The sequence below is a fragment of the Arachis hypogaea genome, chromosome 7 (genome assembly GCF_003086295.3).
Source record: "Arachis hypogaea cultivar Tifrunner chromosome 7, arahy.Tifrunner.gnm2.J5K5, whole genome shotgun sequence".
In the NCBI taxonomy this organism is placed as follows: domain Eukaryota; kingdom Viridiplantae; phylum Streptophyta; class Magnoliopsida; order Fabales; family Fabaceae; genus Arachis; species Arachis hypogaea.
In genome coordinates this window covers 17,275,803-17,298,451 of record NC_092042.1, presented here as the reverse complement: position 1 = coordinate 17,298,451, position 22,649 = coordinate 17,275,803, and the positions used below count along the sequence as shown (strand labels likewise).

Genomic DNA, 22,649 nt, shown 5'->3' with positions numbered 1-22,649 from the left:
TCCATTGTACTATATACTTGCGAGACAAAAGTCTTCCAACAACACCCACACACGGCACCCACACAGTCCAATTCTTCTCAATAATCCTGGTGAACGACCCTGACACGCTGGTATAGACGCAATTACATTGGTATAATATTTGCATTCGTCAATCCGTGTATGACAGTGATTTTTTTCTCACCATTTGTAATAGATTCTCCCGCGACGGTTCTCGCAAGATTATGGTCGGTCCCTACCGCGACCACTGAGGCTAACCTTGCCTACCGGACAGACTTATTGCGTGGGCTTGAATTTGGAACCTAATGGGAGGATCGTGATTCAAGGAGGATGGGCCACTGTCAGGGAACACTACGGCCTAAGGGATGAGTGGCGGGTGCTGTTCCGTTATCACAACATACAAAACACCATGTGTGTCATGTTCTTCAACAGGCAGACAATGGAAATCACCTACGTCGCCCGTGATGAACCAGGGACGGACTCCACTTGCATAATTATCCCGACGGCCCCCAGGACAATGCATATAGCCGATGGGTTCAGAACGACTAATTCATTCTTTGTCATGCCAATCATCCACCCCATGACATCTCGTTTCCTCGTAAGTGTGGTCACAATCTACATAAAAGTCCTTACAAATTTACATTACATTGGACTATAATTGATAATTCAAAAATATAAAGATTTAATTTTAATGGCAATTAGATTGACATAAAACTATCTTGAGCATTTTCAACTTGAGCTAGGTTCCGATGGATGTTGGGATTCCAATACTTGTTTTTCAAAAAAATAGTAATCATTCTCCAGTGACCAAGCAACTATTTCTGGTGCTTTTGTTCTAGCCTATTTCATTGCAATCATCTGATAAAAAAATATATTTTCGTTTCCAGCCAAATGTCCCGCTACTGCCAGGAGTTTACGAGGATAGCCCAATTTTGATTACCATCGAGAGGGGGCATGGACCGTTCAATACAGGCACTATCCTAGGAGGGCGAATGGGTGTTTTGGAAGAGGATGGTCTGTCCTAGTAACTGCCTGCCAATAAAGACACGACCATGTGTGTGTCTTCGAGCGGTTGGCGCTAGAAGACTACCGCATGCATATATACTGAGAACTCCTGTATCCCCTCATCCTTGTACCCGCCATCCATGCTATTTTCTAACTTCTATTCGTAAAGTACAATGTTGCATGTCAATATATTTATTCTCATTTATCTTCAAGCATACAATTCAAAAGAATCCAAAGAACCAGAGCGAGGTAAATATGTAAAGGCAAAACTAGGCTAAATACTACATACTAAATATCCACTTGACATAGAAAACGTTAAAAAATAGCACCTAAGTACCATGTCCAGTTCAACAAAAAAGTCAACAAGGAATGATATATACAACTGTATACATTAGGTTTGAGAATGTATTTGTGGCTCTACATTGTAATTGTGATAGCAAACTCCCTCGTCAGGAAACATTGCAGCTCTTCATACAATACCACTTCACATCTCCACTTCGATTCAGATAATTTTGCATGCTGGATCACCAGGCAGCTTCTGGAATCAGTCGTCAGACCCCTTCTATGGTTTTACTGAAAATATAAGATTAAAATCAATTAAATCTATATCACAACCAGATACCAACGAATGCCAACATAACCAAGAATTTTTCAACGTGGACAAGAGATACATATCCTCATGTATATGTTATTGAACAAAATTAACTATGCAAGTCAGGTGGGAGTTTTCTAGGAAGGTCAACAACAGGAAACCTTCTATTTGTGGCTACTAACTACCAGAGAATGTAAAAAGGTTCAACCAACCTACCGTTGCAGCCCACGGTGGTGATGACTATCGGCCTCTTTCACTCAATCGTCAAGAGAGAAGATTGGCCCGGACGTGTTAGTTCCATCGAAGTCGCTGTTAACAAACCTAGCCTACATGTCACTATCAGAGCAGCATAATGAAGGAATCTCCACGGTTGTATCCGGATCCCCGGATAGGTTATCATAGAGCTGACACTAATGTAAAAACCAAATAATTAGACCAAATTATTAAGGCATAACAGGTAACTAAATCAGCTTAAAAACAATTAACCCACAATTTTAGTATCCACGGAATCTAAGTCATTTGCAACTAAGCTAAATGACTCTAATATGCGGCGGTCTAGACACGTCATCCTATTGTGTCCCACCTCCCGGCACAAACGACAAAGTTGGGGTTTCTTGCCACCGTTAGAACCATTACCCTTTGTCTTGTGCTTGCGGGGATTCTATGCTAATGCTCTGCTACCTTCATTGGATGGCCCCTCAGGTGAAAAACTGTTGTCGGCTGCATCTTCATTCTTGAAGTGCTTCAACATCAACATGACAATGTCTCTTGCAAACTGGAACTTTACAGTGCTGCAACAACCAATTTTGCACACTTTCCTGTACCAATTCATCAGGCACCAGTGTTGTGTTAGTTATACAGAATCCCAAATTATGCCCATCGATTGCACTGCCCCCACTTTTGCATCCTTAGTCCATCTCGGCAATATTAGAGACTTTGGGATCTCATGAACATTGTTAAGAACAAGCACTACAATTATATGTTTGCAAGGGACCCCGAAACATTCCATTCTCTTGCACGTGCATCGAACCTCACTCATTTCATATCTTGTAACAACACACCAATCTTTCCCTGAAGTGCCGTATCGAGAGACGGTGTGGATAAAATATGAACTACTGTCTTTAGAATCAACCACCCTCATTGCACATGTCCTATCAAGAATGGGAACAAACAAATAGAATATTGCCCGAGTGTTGTTCTCAGCTACACAACGCTCCAACTGTTTTAGGTTAGTGGTCATAACAGGGTCACCCTTTGCACACTCAAAATCAGCCTCCACTTCCTTTGAACCAACAAACATCAAGCATCGATGGTAATGACATAAAAAATTAGTGTAACTGTATCGAGACTTAACATACCATGATATCACGGTGTGCAAGCCCTCACATCTTGAGGTTGTGCAAAATTCGGCAAAAAACTTTCCTCACATCTTGTATCCATCGTTTATTGCCTATGCCAAATTGCTCTACCATCTCAAACTAGTTTCTCTGGAATGTTCTGACCTCGTAGTCACCAAGCATGCAATCCTTAAACATCCTGGTGAAGTTAGGCTTTTCGATGTTGCTCGTAGCATTTTGGAGGAGGTGCCAAGCACATAGTCGATGGTGCGCTTCTGGAAAAACTTGCTTGATTGCAGACTTCATTTGCATGTTACCGTCAGTTATTATGGACATGGGAGCTTTCCCATTCATTGCAGTTTGCAACTGTTGAAGTAGCCAGACATAGGTATCTTCTTTCTCATTGGCCACGAGCACAGCAGCAAAGACAATCGTTTGGTTGTGGTGATTTACACCAGAGAAGACTACCAAGGGTGAAAGGTAAACATTTTTCTTGTACGTTGCATCAAATGCAACGACATCCCTAAATACCTGACAATCAATTTGGCTGGTGCCATCACACCAAAACAAATATTGTAACAAACCCTCCCTATCAACAACTTCTTTGTAGTACAGTGCTGGATCATTTGCCTTGCACTCTCGGAGATACCTTAAACACGATTTCGCATCTAAGCCACCCTTCCTTTATTGATTCGATTTACATTGTACATGTTACTTGTTGTGTAGGGGACATTATAATATCCGCCGGCTAGACTCGCCATAAAATTGTGGATTCGTAATACGGCAATGTCCCCTTTGTGCATGTCGTTCATCTGCTCAATGTCTGCTTCGTTCATTCTCCGATGGCTTGGGAGCATGGAAGAAAATTTCAATTCAAGAACCGGGTGGTTATGCTCGTTTGAAACGTGCGCAACGTACCAATGCTCTGATTCATCGTCCATGCTAACATGCATCCTTGCAGGGCATCCACACTGTGTCTCGGCCCTTGGCCTCTTTTGCCGGTTTAGAATTAAGTAGAACTTCACCGATCTAAACCCTTGTCGGTGGCACACGAATTCCTGCCGTATCCTTACTTGGCGATATTTTTCACTCTTGGAACGTCTCCCGCCAAAACCATGGTGCTTTGCATATGCTTGGTAGAACTCAAATGTAATGTTGACATCTGTGAAATTAAACCAGCAAACTTCCTTCTTGCTCAAGTTCGCAAAATCAATTGAACTAATTGATTCGCCAGAATCAACAGCGTATAAGTCATCATCAGCAAAATTGCCATGCATTCCTCCGACACCGTCCAAATTGTCTTCCAATTCAACCACATCCCATTGTTGCCATCGGCCTCTCCAAGATGGTCGTGTTTTGTTTCATCTTCGTGTAACTCATACTCGTCTGATTCCATCCCTGCAAAGCCTTTGCCCTCAACTGATCCAACTCTATGGTCTGCTCCATCGTACAGTTTTACTTCGTCGGCAAGATGCACACTTGCAAGGATATCTTCATCCCTGACCACGCTTTGCCAAATGACAACAATACGGTAATTCAGCGAAACACGCAAAATTTAGGGATATCCTTGAGCAAAAATTGATGACATTTGGGGAAACAAAAGGGGATATTTATAAATCAAGTGTAGGATAATAATACAATGGGTACCTTCTTTCCATTGATGGAGACAACGAAGCCATCAAACGCTAATCATTAAGACCGACAATAAAGATCAGTACCGTCGTGGTCAAATGTGAAGTTGTTAGTGTGCTTGGATTTGCCTTAACAGAAAGGTTCATACTGGACACTTTTTTTAATACCAAAAAAATGAGCATTTTATGGTTCAAAGACGTCAAATCTCGTCTGATGAGTCGTTGCAATTTTTGGCGGAGTGTGGGCAGTGGACTTTGGACGTGCTGGAGAAGACAGTGCCGAAGCCACCATGGCTGAATGGGGAAGAGAAGGAGTTGGTAGCGCAACGAAGGAGCGAGTAGGAGAGGTGGTAGGAAGGTTTTAGTAGTTGTCGGTAGTGGAGATAATAGAAGTGGTGGTGCCCTTTCGACGGCAGAGAAAGAGGAGGAAGAAAACCAGGAGGAGGGAAGTGGCAGTAATAGTTAACTAAATACTGAGTGTCCAACTAATTTTAACAACTAAGCTAAATATATTCATTTAAAAAATAAAAAGGTGACTGGTGCACGAAATTGCAATCACACTTTTGCAACTCCGCACAACTAACCAGCAAGGGCACTGGGTCGTCCAAGTAATACCTTGCGTGAGCAAGGGTCGATCCCACGGAGATTGTCGGCTTGAAGCAAGCTATGGTTATCTTGTAAATCTTAGTCAGGATATCAGAAATTATCAGGATTGATTGTGAAAAGCAAAAGAACATGAAATGGTTACTTGTTTTGCAGTAATGGAGAATAGGTTGAGGTTTGGAGATGCTCTATCTTCTGAATCTCTGCTTTCCTACTGTCTTCTTCTTCAAACACGCAAGACTCCTTCCATGGCAAGCTGTATGTAGGTGGTGCACGAAATTGCAATCACACTTTTGCAACTCCGCACAACTAACCAGCAAGTGCACTGGGTCGTCCAAGTAATACCTTGCGTGAGCAAGGGTCGATCCCACGGAGATTGTCGGCTTGAAGCAAGCTATGGTTATCTTGTAAATCTTAGTCAGGATATCAGAAATTATCAAGATTGATTGTGGAAAAACAAAAGAACATGAAATGATTACTTGTTTTGCAGTAATGGAGAATAAGTTGAGGTTTTGGAGATGCTCCATCTTCTGAATCTCTGCTTTCCTACTGTCTTCTTCATCAAACACGCAAGACTCCTTCCATGGCAAGCTGTATATAGGGTTTCACCGTTGTCAATGGCTACCTCCCATCCTCTCAGTGAAAATGTTCCTATGCTCTGTCACAGCATGGCTAATCATCTGTCGGTTCTCGGTCAGGCCGGAATAGAATCCAGTGATTCTTTTGCGTTTGTCACTAACGCCCCGCCTGCTAGGAGTTTGAAGCACGTCACAGTCATTCAATCATTGAATCCTACTCAGAATACCACAGACAAGGTTTAGACCTTCCGGATTCTCTTGAATGCCGCCATCAGTTCTAGCTTATACCACGAAGATTCCGATTAAAGAATCCAAGAGATAACTACTTAATCTAAGGTAGAACGGAGGTGGTTGTCAGGCACACGTTCATAGTTGAGAATGATGATGATTGTCATGGATCATCACATTCATCCGGATTAAGAACAAGTATTATCTTAGAATGGAAGCAAGCATGATTGAATGAGAAACAGTAGTAATTGCATTAATCCATCAAGACACAGCAGAGCTCCTCACCCCCAACCATGGGGTTTAGAGACTCATGCCGTGGAAGTACACAAAGAAAACGTGTAAAGTGTCATGAGGTACAGATACAATGTCAAAAGATCCTATTAATAGTAAACTAGTAACCTAGGGTGTACAGAGATGAGTAAATGACGTAAAAATCCACTTCTGGGTCCACTTGGTGTGTGCTTGGGCTGAGCAATGAAGCATTTTCGTGTAGAGACCTTTTCTGGAGTTAAACGCCAGCTTTCATGCCAGTTTGGGCGTTTAACTCCAAGTTTTATGCCAGTTCCGGCGTTTAACGCTGGAATTTCTGAGGGTGACTTTGAGCGCCAGTTTGGGCCATCAAATCTTGGGCAAAGTATGGACTATCATATATTGCTGGAAAGTCCAGGAAGTCTACTTTCCAATGCCGTTGAGAGCGCGCCAATTGAGCTTCTGTAGCTCCAGAAAATCTGCTTCGAGTGCAGGGAGGTCAGAATCCAACAGCATCTGCAGTCCTTTTCAGTCTCCGAATCAGATTTTTGCTCAGGACCCTCAATTTCAGCCAGAAAATACCTGAAATCACAGAAAAACACACAAACTCATAGTAAAGTCCATAAAAGTGAATTTTAACTAAAAACTAATAAAAATATACTAAAAACTAACTAAATCATACTAAAAACATACTAAAAACAATGCCAAAAAGCATACAAATTATCCGCTCATCACAACACCAAACTTAAATTGTTGCTTGTCCCCAAGCAACTGAAAATCAAAATAGGATAAAAAGAAGAGAATATACTATAGACTCCAAAATATCAAGGAAACATAGCTCCAATTAGATGAGCGGGACTAGTAGCTTTTTGCCTCCGAACAGTTTTGGCATCTCACCCTATCCCTTGAAGTTCAGAATGATTGGCATCTATAAGAACTCAGAACTCAGATAGTGTTATTGATTCTCCTAATTAAGCATAATGATTCTTGAACATAGCTAGTGTATGAGTCTTGGCTGTGGCCCAAAGCACTCTGTCTTCCAGTATTACCACCGGATACATACATGCCACAGACACATAATTGGGTGAACCTTTTCAGATTGTGACTCAGCTTTGCTAAAGTCCCCAATTAGAGGTGTCCAGGGTTCTTAAGCACACTCTTGTTGCCTTGGATCACAACTTTATTTCTTTCTTTTTCTTTTTCTTTTCTCTCCTTTTTTTTTCGAAATTTTTTTTGTATCCACTGCTTTTTCTTGCTTCAAGAATCAATCTAATGATTTTTTAGATCCTCAATAACAGTTCTCTTTTTTCCTCATTCTTTCAAGAGCCAACAGTTTTTAACATTCTCAAAACAACAAATTCAAGAGACATATGCACTGTTCAAGCATTCATTCAGAAAGCAAAAAGTATTGTCACCACATCAAACTAATTCAACTAGTTTCAATGATAAATTTTGAAATCCTGTACTTCTTGTTCTTTTGTGATTAAAGCATTTTTCATTTAAGAGAGGTGATGGATTCATAGGACATTCATATCTTTAAGGCATAAAATTTCAATTTTATTAATTATGAATTAAGAACAAGACTCAAAGATAAATATAAGATGAGACTAAAAAGTAAAAATAAAAATAGAAAACAAAATAAAAGAGAAAAAAAATGCAAAAACATAGGCTCCTAATGATAGAGGTTTTCACAGATTTAGGACTCAACAACCTTGATTTTGAGAAGTGGATGCTTTCTCAACTTGAGAGGAGAGCTTTTGGCGTTTCAACTCTTGGAGTTCACGCCCCTGCTTCTCTTGTTCCTTCAGCAATTTGCAGAGCATGCAGTTCTGATTCTGCTGTTCTTCCTTCAGTTGCTCCATAGTCTCTTGCAACTTGGAGATAGATGCTTCTAGGCTGGTCCAGTGGTCAATTCTTGGGAATTCAGGGAGGAATTCCTGCGCCCTCCTCTTGATAGAGTTGTCTTGCATTTGTCCTTCCATTGACTTCTTGGTGATTGGGTGTTCAATGGGTATGAACTCATCTACTCCCATCTTCACCCCAGCCTCTTTACAGAGCAAGGAGATCAAGCTTGGGTAAGCCAGTTTGGCTTCAGTGGAATTCTTATTTGCAATTGTGTAGATCTCACAAGCAATCACATGATGGACCTCCACTTCTTTTCCAAGCATAATGCAATGAATCATCACTGCTCTCTTGATAGTGGGCAATATGAAACACCCAATAAAGTCTAGCCAACCTCTTGCAATTGGCTTGAGGTCTCCCCTCTTGAGTTGGTTTGGGACACCCTTTGAATTGGTTATCCACTTAGTCCCAGGGAGGCATATGTCCTCTAGAACTTGATCCAACCCTTTATCTGCTCTCACCATCCTCCTATTAAAGGATTCAGGATCATCTTGCAGTTGAGGTAGTTTGAAGATTTCTCTTATTTTGTCCAGATGGAAGTACATAACTTTTCCTCTGACCATGGTTCTGTAGGTATGGTAAGCAGTTCCAGTCATTCTCTGCTTATCTGTTAGCCACAGATTTGAGTAGAATTCCTGAACCATGTTCCTTCCAATCTTTATTTCAGGATTGGTTAGGACTTCCCACCCTCTGTTTCGAATTTGCTCTTGGATCCCCGGATATTCATCTTCTTTCAGATCAAATTTAACTTCCGGGATCACTGACCTCAGACCCATTATTTTGTGATAATGGTCTTCATGTTCTTTGGTTAAGAACTTCTCTTGATTCCAAAGATTCTTTGGATTAGTCTCTTTCTTTCCTCTTAAATTGGTTTGTTTTCCCTTAGGAGCCATGATCTTGATGAATCTCGGCTTAGTGATCACGGAAAAGCACACCAAACTTAGAGGTTTGCTTGTCCTCAAGCAAAAGAAAAGAAAGAAGAGAGAGAGAGGAAGAGGAAATTCGAATGGTGTGGTGGAAAGGGGGAGCCAAACGTGGATTTATAAGGTGGGGAGGGGAGTTTTCAAAAAAAAAAGAGAGATTTGAAAGGAGATTTGAGAAGATATGGAAAGAAATTGAAAAAAAAGGGTGATTTTTTGACAAAATTTGGGAATGATTTGAGAGATTTGAAGAGTGATTTTAGATATTTGAAAATTTGAAAGTAAATGATGAGAGATTGAAATGTATTTTTGTAGAAAAATATGGGTAAGAAAAGGAAAGTTTGAAAAAATCTGATTTGAAAACAAAATTGTGGTCCCCCCACCTTTCTGGCGTTAAACGCCCAGAATGGCACCCATTCTGGCGTTTAACGCCCACTTGATGCCCCTTTTGGGCGTTTAACGCCCAGCCAGGTGCCCTGGCTGGCGTTAAACGCCAGAAATCCTTTATCACTGGGCGTTTTTCTGAACGCCCAGGATGCTGCACACCTGGCGTTAAACGCCCAGAATGGTGCCCATTCTGGCGTTTAACGCCCAAAATGGCACCATTCCTGGCGTTAAACGCCCAGAATGATACCCATTCTGGCGTTTAACGCCCAAAATGCCCCTTACTGGCGTTTTTTCGCCAGTAAGTTCTTTTTCTCTGCTTTTTGAGCTGAATCCTTCTGTAACTCTGTGAATTCCTTCATTTTTGATGCTTGCCTCTGTAAGAACAATTCATATAACCTCCTAATGACTGGGTTGCCTCCCAGCAAGCGCTTCTTTACTGTCTTTAGCTGGACCTTCACTGAGAATCACTCAAGTCTCAGTTTTGAGCATTCCTGCTCAAAATTTCCTTCAAGATAATGCTTGATTCTCTGTCCATTAACAATGAACCTTTTGTCAGAATCAGTATCCTGAAGCTCAACATATCCATATGGTGACACTCCTGTAATCACATACGGACCCCTCCACCGGGATTTGAGTTTTCCTGGAAACAGTCTGAGCCTAGAGTTGAAGAGCAGAACTTTTTGTCCTGGCTCAAAGACTCTGGTTGACAACTTCTTGTCATGCCATTTCTTTGCCTTTTCCTTATAGATTTTTGCATTTTCAAAGGCATTGAGTCTGAACTCCTCTAGCTCATTTAGCTGAAGCAATCTTTTTTCGCCAGCTAACTGTGCATCCATGTTTAGGAATCTGGTTGCCCAGTAGGCTTTATGTTCTAGTTCCACGGGCAAATGACAGGCCTTCCCATACACCAGTTGGTATGGGGAGGTTCCTATAGGAGTCTTGAATGCTGTTCTGTATGCCCACAGAGCATCATCCAAGCTCTTTGCCCAATCCTTTCTTCGGGCTATCACAGTCCGTTCCAGGATTCTTTTTAGCTCTCTGTTAGAGACCTCAGCTTGCCCATTTGTCTGTGGATGATACGGAGTTGCCACTTTGTGGCTAATTCCATATCTAACCATAGCAGAGTGTAGCTATCTATTGCAGAAATGAGTGCCCCCGTCACTGATTAGCACTCTGGGAACGCCAAACCTGCTGAAAATGTTTTTCTGGAGGAATTTCAGTACGGTCTTGGTATCATTAGTGGGTGTAGCAATCGCTTCTACCCACTTAGATACATAGTCCACTGCCACCAGAATGTAAGTGTTTGAGTATGATGGTGGGAATGGCCCCATGAAGTCAATTCCCCATACATCAAACAATTCTATCTCTAATATCCCTTGTTGAGGCATGGCATATCCATGAGGCAAGTTACCAGCTCTTTGGCAACTGTCACAGTTACGCACAAACTCTCGGGAATCTTTATAGAGAGTAGGCCAGTAGAAGCCACATTGGAGACTTTAGTGGCTGTTCGCTCACTTCCAAAATGTCCTCCATACTGTGATCCATGGCAGTGTCATAGGATCCTTTGTGCTTCTTCTCTGGGTACACATCTGCGGATCACTCCGTCAGCACATCTCTTAAAGAGATATGGTTCATCCCAGAGGTAGTACTTGGCATCTGAAATTAATTTCTTTCTCTGCACGTAGCTGTACTCTTTGGGTATGAACCTCACAGCTTTATAATTTGCAATATCTGCAAACCATGGAGCTTCCTAAATGGCAAAGAGTTGCTCATCTGGGAAAGTCTCAGAGATCTCAGTAGAAGGGAGGGACGCCCCAGCTACTGGTTCTATTCGGGACAGATGATCAGCTACTTGGTTCTCTGTCCCTTTTCTGTCTCTTATTTCTATATCAAACTCCTGCAGAAGCAACACCCATCTTATAAGCCTGGGTTTTGAATCCTGCTTTGTGAGTAAGTATTTAAGAGCAGCATGGTCAGTATACACAACCACCTTGGACCCCACTAGATAGGATCTAAACTTGTCAATGGCATAGACCACTGCAAGTAACTCTTTTTCTGTGGTTGTGTAGTTCTTCTGTGCGTCATTTAGAACACGGCTGGCATAGTAAATGACGTGCAGAAGCTTGTTATGCCTCTGTCCCAACACTGCACCAATGGCATGGTCACTGGCATCACACATTAGTTCAAATGGCAATGTCCAATCTGGTGCAGAGATGACTGGTGCTGTGACCAACTTAGCTTTCAGGGTCTCAAATGCCTGCAGACACTGTGTGTCAAACACAAATGGTGTGTCAGCAGCTAACAGGTTACTCAAAGGTTTTGCAATTTTCGAAAAATCCTTTATAAACCTTCTGTAGAATCCTGCATGCCCCAGAAAGCTTCTGATTGCCTTAACATTGGCAGGTGGTGGTAATTTTTCAATTACCTCTACCTTTGCCTTATCCACCTCTATTCCCCTGCTTGAAATTTTGTGCCCAAGGACAATTCCTTCAGTCACCATAAAGTGACATTTCTCCCAGTTTAAAACCAGGTTAGTCTCTTGGCACCTTTTCAGGACAAGTGCTAGGTGATTAAGACAGGAGCTAAATGAGTCTCCATATACTGAAAAGTCATCCATGAAGACTTCCAGAAATTTCTCTACCATATCTGAGAAGATAGAGAGCATGCACCTCTGAAAGGTTGCAGGTGCATTGCACAGACCAAAAGGCATCCTCCTGTAGGCAAACACGCCAGAAGGGCAAGTGAATGCTATTTTCTCTTGGTCCTGAGGGTCTACTGCAATTTGGTTGTAGCCTGAATAGCCGTCCAAAAAGCAGTAATAATCATGGCCAGCTAGTCTTTCTAGCATTTTGTCTATGAATGGTAAAGGAAAATGATCCTTTCTGGTGGCTGTATTGAGTCTTCTGTAGTCAATACACATGCGCCACCCTGTGACTGTCCTTGTGGGAACCAGTTCATTTTTTTCATTATGAACCACTGTCATGCCTCCCTTTTTCGGAACAACTTGGACAGGGCTCACCCAGGGGCTATCAGAAATAGGATAAATAATCCCAGCCTCTAGTAATTTAGTGACCTCTTTCTGCACCACCTCCTTCATGGCAGGATTTAGCCTCCTCTGTGGTTGGACCACTGGTTTGGCATTATCCTCCAATAGGATCTTGTGCATGCATCTAGCTGGGCTAATGCCCTTAAGATCACTTATAGACCACCCAAGAGCTGTCTTGTGTGTCCTTAGCACTTGAATCAGTGCTTTCTCTTCCTGTGAATTTAAAGCAGAGCTTATAATTACTGGAAAAGTTTCACCCCCTCCCAGAAATGCATATTTCAGGGATGGTGGTAGTGGTTTGAGTTCAGGCTTGGGAGGCTTATCCTCCTCCTGAGGAATTTTCGAAAATTCTTTGCTTCCTCTAGTCCTTCTTGATCAGGTTGAGCATCTTTGAAGATGTCCTCAAGCTCTGATTCTAGGCTTTCAGTCATATTGATCTCTTCCACCAGAGTGTCAATAATGTCAGCGCCCATGCAGTCATTTGGTGTGTCTAGATGCTGCATAGCTTTTACAGCATTCAACTTGAACTCATCCTCATTGACTCTCAAGGTTACTTCCCCTTTTTGTACATCAATGAGAGTTCGTCCAGTTGCTAGGAAAGGTCTTCCTAGAATGAGAGTTGCACTTTTGTGCTCCTCCATTTCCAGCACCACAAAGTCAGTTGGAAAGGCGAATGGCCCAACCTTGACAATCATATCCTCTATTATGCCTGATGGATATTTAATGGTGCCATTAGCAAGTTGGAGGCATATCCGGGTTGGTTTGACTTCTCCAGTCAACCCAAGCTTTCTGATAGTGGATGCAGGTATTAGATTGATGCTTGCTCCAAGATCACATAGGGCTGTCTTGGTGCAAGCACCTTCTAATGTGCATGGTATCATAAAGCTTCCTGGATCTTGAAGCTTTTCTGGTAAGCTCTTTAATATGACTGCACTGCATTCTTCAGTGAGAAATACTTTTTCAGTTTCTCTCCAATCCTTCTTATGACTTAAGATCTCTTTCATGAACTTAGCATAAGAAGGTATTTGCTCAAGTGCCTCTGCAAACGGAATCTTTATTTCAAGATTCCTTAGATAGTCTGCAAAGCGGGCAAATTGCTTATCCTGCTCCGCTTGGCGGAGTTTCTGAGGATAAGGCATCTTGGCTTTATATTCTTCAACCTTAGATGCTGCAGGTTTATTCCTTACAGAAGTGGTTGAAGAAGCCTTGTTAGAGGGATTACTGTCAGCACGCTCAGGTGTCTGATCTCCCCTTGGCGTCTGAACGCCAGGATTGGGTGGAAATTGGGCGTTTAACGCCAATTTTTCCCCCTTTTCTGGCGTCTGAACGCCAGAACTGGGCAAGGAATGGGCGTTTAACGCCAGCTTTCCTTCCCTTTCTGGCGTTTGAACGCCAATAACATTCCTTTCTGGGCTCTTACTGTCCTCAGAGGGATTTTGAACAGTGGTTTGGTTGTCCTCTGTCAATTGTTCCTTGTTTGGCTTTTTACTCTTTTGAGCAGTGTTATTCAGGGTCTTCCCACTCCTCAATTGAACTGCTTGACATTCCTCTGTTATCTGTTTAGATATTTGCTGTTTTGCTTGATTCAACTGCAGTTCTATGCTCTTGTTAGCAACTTTAGTTTCATGGAGCATTTCTTTAAAGTCTGCTAACTGTTCTGTCATCAGGAGCAATTGTTGATTAAGCTCAATTATCTGTTCTTGAGGACTAGGGTCAGTGACTACTGTCATGACTTCCTCTTTTGGAGAGAACTCATTGCTAGAGTACAAATATTGGTTTCTAGCAACAGTGTCTATAAGCTCTTGAGCTTCTTCAATTGTCTTCCTCATGTGTATAGATCCACCAGCTGAGTGGTCTAAAGACATATGAGCTTTTTCTGTAAGCCCATAGTAGAAAATGTCTAACTGTACCCACTCTGAAAATATTTCAGAGGGACATTTCCTTAGCATACCTCTATACCTCTCCCAGGCATTATAAAGGGATTCATTATCCTCTTGTTTAAAGCCTTGGATGTCCAGCCGTAGCTGTGTCATCCTCTTTGGAGGGTAAAAATGATTCAGGAATTTGTCTGACAACTGTTTCCATGTCTTTATGCTTGCTGTAGGTTGGTTATTCAACCACCTTTTAGCTTGATCTTTCACAGCAAATGGAAACAGTAATAGTCTGTAGACATCCTGATCCACCTCTTTATCATGTACTGTGTCAGCAATTTGTAAAAACTGTGTCAGAAACTCAGTAGGTTCTTCCTGTGGAAGACCGGAATACTGGCAATTTTGCTGCACTATGATAATGAGTTGAGGATTTAGCTCAAAGCTGCTTGCTTTGATGGGAGGTGTACAGATGCTACTCCCATATGCAGCTGTAATGGGGTTAGCATATGACCCCAGAGTCCTTTTGGACTGATCAATTCCACTTAGGTCCATAATGGATAAAATGTTTTTTTTTTGAATTAAACAAAAAAAGGTAAAATAAAATAAAACAAAAGAAAATTAAAGTGAAAATTCGAAAATCAAAAAGAAAATAAGGTCAAAGCAAATTGAGAACTGAATCAATTAGTTAATTAAAAAGATTTTGAAAACAGCAATTAAAAAGATATGATTGAAAAATTTTTATGAAAAAGATTTGATTTTTGAAAAGAGGAAAGAGAAAAACACAAAAAGACACCAAACTTAAAATTTTTAGAAAATCAAACACAAATTTTTCGAAAATCTTTAAGGGAAAAACACAAAGAGGACACCAAACTTAGAATTTTTATGAATCAAAAAGGGACTAAGAACATGCAAATTCGAAAATTAAAAGAAAAACAAAAGCATGCAATTGACACCAAACTTAAAATATGAAACTAGACTCAACTAAAAGACTCTAAACCAACAAAAATAAAACAGTCCTAATCTAAGCAACAAGATAAGCCATCAGTTGTCCAAACTCAACAATCCCCGGCAACGGCGCCAAAAACTTGGTGCACGAAATTGCAATCACACTTTTGCAACTCCGCACAACTAACCAGCAAGTGCACTGGGTCGTCCAAGTAATACCTTGCGTGAGCAAGGGTCGATCCCACGGAGATTGTCGGCTTGAAGCAAGCTATGGTTATCTTGTAAATCTTAGTCAGGATATCAGAAATTATCAGGATTGATTGTGAAAAGCAAAAGAACATGAAATGGTTACTTGTTTTGCAGTAATGGAGAATAGGTTGAGGTTTGGAGATGCTCTATCTTCTGAATCTCTGCTTTCCTACTGTCTTCTTCTTCAAACACGCAAGACTCCTTCCATAGCAAGCTGTATGTAGGGTTTCACTGTTGTCAATGGCTACCTCCCATCCTCTCAGTGAAAATATTCCTATGCTCTGTCACAGCATGGCTAATCATCTGTCGGTTCTCGATCAGGCCGGAATAGAATCCAGTGATTCTTTTGCGTCTGTCACTAACGCCCCGCCTTCAGGAGTTTGAAGCTCGTCACAGTCATTCAATCATTGAATCCTACTCAGAATACCACAGACAAGGTTTAGATCTTCTGGATTCTCTTGAATGCCGCCATCAGTTCTAGCTTATACCACGAAGATTCCGGTTAAAGAATCCAAGAGATAACTACTTAATCTAAGGTAGAACGGAGGTGTTTGTCAGGCACACGTTCATAGTTGAGAATGATGATGATTGTCACGGATCATCACATTCATCCGGGTTAAGAACAAGTATTATCTTAGAATGGAAGCAAGCATGATTGAATGAGAAACAGTAGTAATTGCATTAATTCATCAAGACACAGCAGAGCTCCTCACCCCCAACCATGGGGTTTAGAGACTTATGCCGTGGAAAATACACAAAGAAAACGTGTAAAGTGTCATGAGGTACTGATTACAATGTCAAAAGATCCTATTAATAGTAAACTAGTAACCTAGGGTGTACAGAAATGAGTAAATGACGTAAAAATCCACTTCTGGGTCCACTTGGTGTGTGTTTGGGCTGAGCAATGAAGAGTTTTCGTGTAGAGACCTTTTCTGGAGTTAAACGCCAGCTTTCATGCCAGTTTGGGCGTTTAACTCCAAGTTTTATGCCAGTTCCAGCGTTTAACGCTGGAATTCCTGAGGGTGACTTTGAGCGCCGGTTTGGGCCATCAAATCTTAGGCAAAGTATGGACTATCATATATTGCTGGAAAGCCCAGGATGTCTACTTTCCAATGCCGTTGAGAGCGCGCCAATTGGGCTTCTGTAGCTCCAGAAAATCCACTTCGAGTGCAGGGAGGTCAGAATCCAACAGTATCTGCAGTCCTTTTCAGTCTCTGAATCAGATTTTTGTTCAGGACCCTCAATTTCAGCCAGAAAATACCTGAAATCACAGAAAAACACACAAACTCATAGTAAAGTCCAAAAAAGTGAATTTTAGCTAAAAACTAATAAAAATATACTAAAAACTAACTAAATCCTACTAAAAACACACTAAAAACAATGCCAAAAAGCGTACAAATTATCCGCTTATCAGTGACCCATCTATTTTATATGCAATTGCGAAAAAGACCCCAGAAAAATAAACATTTTTATTTTACCCTCCCTTGCTGATCGGTGCGTCAATTATCTTTTTGGCGTTTCGGTGCGCATGTCTCCCGCGTATCGAATCCATGCCGCGGAAAGAGAGAGTGGGGGTTTGTGCCATTTTTTTCACTTCACTATTTCCTTCTTATTGGCTCCTCCAAGTGGGTTGCTAATGCTACTATGTGAATGCGATGTATATTTGAAATGGAAACATTCTCTCATTTTTCTCATTAATAATTACTCTTTTTTCATTATAAATTTCTCTCTTTTTTAAATATTTTTCGAGTTTAATTTTCCGAGTGCAGCGGTCTTCAAATTTTAGGGTGGGTTTGTTTTGATGTAATGTGATCGAGATTGGATATTGGAATTCAATATAGATTGGATATTGAGATTCAGTATTATGTTTGTTGGTTTAGAGACGGATATTAAAATTTCAGTTTTCATCCTCAAAATTTCAGTATTTCAATACTTTCGAAAAATGGGGACACAGCAAACTGAAATTTTTGAGAATGAGAACTAAAATTTTAATAATATTTTATACCTAAATACCCTCATTTTAATTAATTAATTCCAACTTTATCCTTTGTACAAATCAAACTAGGACTTCATTCTTAGTAGCCTTTCACTCCTTTATCTTCTCATTTCTTCTTCGAAGACTTAAATTCTCAATTCTAAATTCAAAATCTTAAACATTAAGTTTGAATTCTATATCTTAAATTATAAATTTTGAATCTGAATATTAAATTCTAGGCTCTAAAGACTTATTTATGTGAGCTCTTGAGATTTTTTTTTAAATTATCTTTTTTTTCAAATATCTTTTAAAAAATAAAAGTAATTTTATGTTTGGATATTTCATACAAAAATATTTTTTTATTTATTAAGTATGTTTGAATATAACAATATAAAAATACTTTTTATTTATTTATCATGTGAAAATATTTTTTTAAAGAAAAAGATCATTTAAAAAAGTATAAATTATAGCTTCTCAAAAAATATATTTTTTATTTTTTAATATTTTTATTTTTATTACTAAAAATTTAGCAAACACACAAAAAAAATTTTATCAATGACATTCAAATAAGTCCTAAATCCAAGTCATTAATATAAAAATACAATAAATTAAGAGCTAAGTTTAGTTTAATTAATAAGAAGTGTGTCACTCTTACTTAATAAAGAAAAAATGAATCTTAATTTTGATGTTATTTTAAATAATTTTATGTATTTGCATGAATTTTATTAAATAACATTTAAAAACTAATTACTTTTGATGAAGTGAGAATATACAATCGAATTTCTTTTATATTCGTATTTTATGTTAATAAATTAATGTCAAAGAAATAGTGTATTTGAAAATTTCAAGTTAAGACGTTAAATTACTTTAATAATTTTCTCTCTCTATTTGCTATTTATACTTCTTTTTCAATCAATCCAAATCAATAACTCCTAATAATTGTCTAAAAAGTTTTGATCTATAAAATTACAGCAGCCGAGCTGTGTGAAGTGAATGCCAAGCAAATACACAATTCGACTCATCATAGGACTGAGCAAATCACAAAAAAAAAGAGTAATACTGTACATCCAAGTCTTCTTATGAGTTAAGTCCAATCAAGTTAAATAATAACACTTGGAGTAATACTATTCATAACTGAATTTTGTTAATGTTAAATCAACTTGGTTAGACTTAATTAGCAAAAACACTTGACTGGCATTATTTCGAAAAAATTGTGTGATGAATTTTATGTCGATTTAGAGTGTAACATAAAACTTTTTTATTATCTATAGCTAAATTTTCATTTTTGTATACTAGAAGTAGTTTGAACTTTTTACTAGTATTTAGATTTTATTGTCATAAATTAACTATTTGATTTGAAGTTGTCTCTTTTAAGAGTTCAATTTTATTCACATACTATATTATCCTCATTTAATTATATTATGAATCATAATATTTTTTTCTTTTAATATATATTTTCTAATACTCTTAGTTCTTTATCAATAAGATCCAATTGCAAAAGATTTAAAATATAAGAGATCAAATTTAATATGAAAACATAAAAGGCTATATTGAGAGGAAAAAAGAAAAAGAAACACAGAAGACAAAATTAAGAGAAAAAAAAGTAAAAGATGAAAATAAAAATAGCACGAGCATTTTTATGAGTGATTTTGTTTAAATTACAAAAAGATTCAAAAGTAATTTAAACTCTGTTGGTATTTTAATTAGTCATCTAGATTGTACATGGAGAATAACAAGATTTTATTTCACTAAACATTGACACTTTTGAGGAAATGAGAGCAATGATAATTATTGCAAGTTTGGTGGCAATGATATCTAACATCCATACAGTTGCATGTGAGAGACATTGACTCTATACAAAAACAATGATCACAACACATAAAAGATTTAGATTTGCCAAAGTGATTGCGACCTCCATTTGAATGTAGCACCTTCTTGAAGGAGGCCGGGATTGGATCAAAGCAAGCATTAACAATGGCAATTATTTCTAAAAGTAATAGAATAATCACAACTACTTTCATTAGCATCTTGTATTTCAACTCCATTTCTCTAGTTTTTTTTCCTATCTAACTTGTAAGCTAAATAATATTTTTAAAATTTTATGTCTGGACATGAGAAGGCATTCAAAAACATAGGTCTATTTATAAGCGATATTGAAGAAGCAGAACTAACTGAGATTGACCTGGTTGAGACTTGAGAGAGCACACCAAATAGTACGTGAGTAGGTAGCACATTATGCCACAATATCTATACAACTCCATTACAAAATGTGTCTTGCATCTTCAATTTAGCTATTAAACAAATCCATCACTAAAAATGAATTATACAAAAGAGTACCTTAAAAGCATCCATTGTGGCCTTTCAATAACATGAAATGTTATTTACTCACAAATTTATATAAGAAAATGTACTCTACATACATTATATATATTACCTTTTAATAGTTATGGAAATGAAAGATAGTTGGCATTGGCGAAAAAATAGTAATATAGAGAGAGTAGAAAGAGAAAAAAATAGAGAAGAATAAGTGATTTTTCTAGTTTACTGATAAAAAAAAAAGTAAATCTATTTAGCAACTTGGTAGCCAAGATAGACAATTATTCAAATGCTTAAAATTTTATCAATGAAACAGGTGCTAGGGACTACAAATGAGAAAACAATTTCAGCAACAATAGTAATCAATGTGCTAAGTTCTCTTCCAAATGATTGGAAGAACTCTGTTTGGGAAAGAAGCATGTGATTGTCAACAATGTTAGAGTTCATTTTCATGCACAACTTGTAGGAGAATATATCATTTAAACAATATTCAGAAGAAGATGCATACTTTACCCCTAAATTGTTGTTTTCTTGTTATCAAACTGAAATATATAAGCACAACACTAGCATGAAAATTATATGCCTATCATCAACACCACAAAAGAGAAATACATATGTGCGAAACTTAAAAAAGACAATTATCTACATCATATTTAAGAATACATGAATGAATTTTGCTTTCTCAAAAATCAGAACCATTTTTCCTAGAACAAAGAATGGCCTTACTACATTGAAATGCAAGATGTATTGGATCTCCAATGAAGGGAAGTGATAACATAGCACCATGGGCACAACCTTTAAGTTTGGAGTAGTAGCTAATATCATAAATTCGTCTCATTTTGTTATATTCCAAGCTTGACAAGTTGTAACCTAAGGTTATCAGCATCAACAAACTTTCTATCCGACATTAGTTTCTTGCTCACTTTCTGACACAACTTTAAATCAGGAACTAAATTACGGTTGAACATTCTAGAAGCCACTCGATTTGCTGATAGAGAAAGCCCTTTGGTCAGATAGCTTTCAATGAGAACATGGCATGTATTAGCATCAAGTTTTGATGCTGTTCCCAAAACCTTCCCTAGAAGTTTTTCAGCCTCATCGGATTTCCCAAAAATACAAACTTCTCAATTACTTGATTGTATAATGTTTATAATGGCTTCCTAATAAGAATTTTTCCAATAGTTTCAACATATCATCTACTTACTCACATTTATAATAATGGTGGATGAATGTCCTATATGTTACCGGAGTAGGATCCCAACCTTTACCCAGCATCTTCGTTATTAACTTAGCAGCCTCGTCAAATCTACCTTTCCTCCCCATGCATCAAACAATGTTGTAAGTGTGACAACATCAAGATGTTTGTTGATTAACTACATGTCTTCTAGCACTGATAGAGCGGCTTCCAAGTCACTAATCTGACAAACACCGTGAATTATAGTAGTAAAGTTTACGACATTGATGGCACAACCCTTATTCACGCATTCTTCTAAAACTTTTTTAGCTTCAACTACTTCTTGATTTTGACATAGGGACTGTATTAGCAATTCAATTTCAACTGGAGTTGGAAAAAAGTCTTTTTCCAATCATTTTCCTAACCAAATCGCAAGCCGCAGACAAGTTTCCTTTCCAATGGAAACCATGCATCATAACACTATAACTTATGGTATTTGGCATGCACCAATGCTCCTCACTTATATTCAATATCTCCCTTGCCTCTAACGATTTCCCATTGTGGCATAGGCCATTTAACAAAGCTATTTATGAAACGGTATTTGGCTTGCACCCATGTTTGTACATGTTCTGCTGCATGTTTTTTGCTTCATCTGTCTTCCCCATGCGACGAAATCCATCAACAATAGCAGTACATGTCACAACATCAGGACTACAACCCATCGAGTACATCTCGTTCACTAAACTCTTTGTCTCATCTATTTTTGCCTTTCTTACAAAAGGAGTTAACTACTACACTATACCCAACCTTATTAAAGTGGAAGCCCTTGTCTTCTGCTTCTCTTAAGTAAGTTAAAGCATCATCTGCAAGTCCATCCTTGGATAGTGAGTAAATAAGCGTATCATATGTAAGTTGATCTGGAATTAATTCATTATTCACCACTATTTTCTCCATCAACAGCTTCAGTTCTTCAATTCATTTCTCCTTGCAGAGAAAAGTCATCACAGTATAATAACTAACCTTGTCAAGGGGACATCCCTTGGATGGCATTCCACAATAAGCTCCAATGTATCTTCAACCTGATTCAGATCACAGTAACCCTTGATCGAGTAGTTATAAGTGACAACATTGGGTTTGATATCAACCAGCTCCATTTTATGTAAGAATCTCAGTGCCTTATCCATTTTCTGCCCTTAACTAAAACATAGATAGCAGTATTACATATAGATAAATTAGGTTCAACTCCAGCTTTTTGTATCATGGTCAAAACATGCATGGCATGCCAAAACATGCCTACAACTATGAGACACCATCACATTGCCAAAAACTTCAGGGGAACATTGATTCCACGACGCATCATAAGCTTAAGAATCTACTTAGCACACTGGCACAATTTAGCCTTTCTAAGCACATCTAATAATATATAGTAAACAATTGTATCGTATTTGTAACGCCACTGTCGATCAGCCCAATAGAAGAAATACAAAGTAATTCGTTCATCTTCTTGAGAGCGTAAGACAATACAAATATGTATGGGCTTCAATCTGCTCAATAATTACCACAAATATCCTTCAAGTCTAGGGTTCCAAGCTGACCTATATGTAATCAACCTACAAACTACCTTAACCAAAGGGTGCCTGAATT

General features: G+C 38.8%; 2 pseudogenes; both read right to left on the bottom strand.

The window, feature by feature from the left end:
• Positions 1-2,255: 2,255 nt before the first annotated feature.
• On the bottom strand, positions 2,256-19,867 carry LOC140174302 (uncharacterized; annotated as a pseudogene).
• Positions 19,868-20,673: 806 nt separating this feature from the next.
• LOC112701221 (uncharacterized) overlaps positions 20,674-22,649 on the bottom strand; it is a 32,876-nt pseudogene continuing 30,900 nt past the window's right edge.